We start from the raw sequence: 515 nt of genomic DNA, 5'->3' as shown, positions 1-515 counted from the left end.
TGGACTACATTCACAGTAACGTCCAACTCTCATGTGACTAACGCAATTATCTGCCGATAGCCGATACTTAGGAGGAAGTATAAACTTAATGGACACTCGTATTGTTCGACGTTCTCATTATACTGTCACGAGGGAGCGTCGTGTGAAACACTGAAAATAGTATTTGTTAAGCGCTGCAGCTGTGGACTGCACGACAGTCCACAGTGCGACGCGGCGCGAGAAACTTGCGCGATGGGTACCCGCTTTATACTCGCGGTCGTTGCGATCCTAATAACGAACGTCCAAGCCGCTAGAATCCTCGGTTTATTCCCTCATACGGGCAAAAGTCATCAGATGGTCTTCGAACCTTTACTACGTAGGCTAGCAGAGAGGGGTCACCATGTAACTACAGTGTCATTTTTCCCGCTCAAAAACCCACCCGCAAATTACACTGATGTTAGTTTAGAAGGCATCGCTGGTCTAGGTCTGGAAACGTTCGATCTATCGATATACGAATCACCTAATTTGTTACTCAA

The sequence above is a fragment of the Papilio polytes genome, unplaced genomic scaffold (assembly GCF_000836215.1).
Source record: "Papilio polytes unplaced genomic scaffold, Ppol_1.0 DF824158.1, whole genome shotgun sequence".
NCBI lineage: Eukaryota > Metazoa > Arthropoda > Insecta > Lepidoptera > Papilionidae > Papilio > Papilio polytes.
The sequence above is the reverse complement of the archived record's forward strand: the minus strand, read 5'-3'. Positions refer to the sequence as shown.